At 35.8% G+C, this 713-nt stretch overlaps 1 pseudogene; it reads left to right on the top strand.

Moving 5' to 3' along the window:
- The first annotated feature begins 224 nt into the window (after nucleotides 1–224).
- LOC114632248 overlaps nucleotides 225–713 on the top strand; it is a 107,686-nt pseudogene continuing 107,197 nt past the window's right edge.

The following is a 713-nucleotide window of genomic DNA, read 5'->3' as shown; positions in this document are numbered from 1 at the left end:
TGTTGTGGAAGAATATGTCCTTCCAGAAAACACAGGACATCATTTTGGAGCAGCCACAGAGGCTTTTGTCCCCTACTCTCGTTAACTTGGTGAGACTTTTCTCTTGCAGGAGGTTGCCATGCATCAACATGGAATTGATGTCCCCATAACAGGGCTAATATTTCTTCTCTTCTTCATTGTCCTACTAGGGAGTTTAGGGAACTGAAACCATGTGATTTTGCTACATGAGCTGGTAAGTAATAAGCTGTCACAACTGGTCAAGGCTTATTGTGTCCTTTTCTGCTTAATCCATAGTGGATTCAAGGGCAGCGCAGAAGCGGCTCTTTACAAAATGCTCAACCTCTTTGCAATAGAAATTTTATCTTATGTGTCAGTTAAAATGTTTCTAGGTACGTTCATTCTTTAGAATGAAGAATGATTTTTTGCATGAATTCATTAAAAAAGGTTAATTTTCATATTTAGTAACATTGATGTCCAGCCTAGAGTGAACAAAATTTTCTCTTAAAGAATTAGAAAATGTCCACATAATAATTCTGAGTGTGCAATTAACAGGACCATTAGATGAAGTAGTTTCCTCATTTTTTTAACATTTATTTGCCCTTCTCAGTTTGTCTCCTCTGCATTCCTTTAAAATCAACTATATATTAATAAGACATCTGAGGTTTAAATGAGTCTGGTGCCTGTATAACTCAGACATATGTATAATTTAATAA

Source organism: Grammomys surdaster, unplaced genomic scaffold, assembly GCF_004785775.1.
Source record: "Grammomys surdaster isolate TR1022 unplaced genomic scaffold, NIH_TR_1.0 372, whole genome shotgun sequence".
In the NCBI taxonomy this organism is placed as follows: Eukaryota; Metazoa; Chordata; class Mammalia; order Rodentia; family Muridae; genus Grammomys; species Grammomys surdaster.
This window is presented reverse-complemented; position numbering and strand designations above follow the sequence as displayed.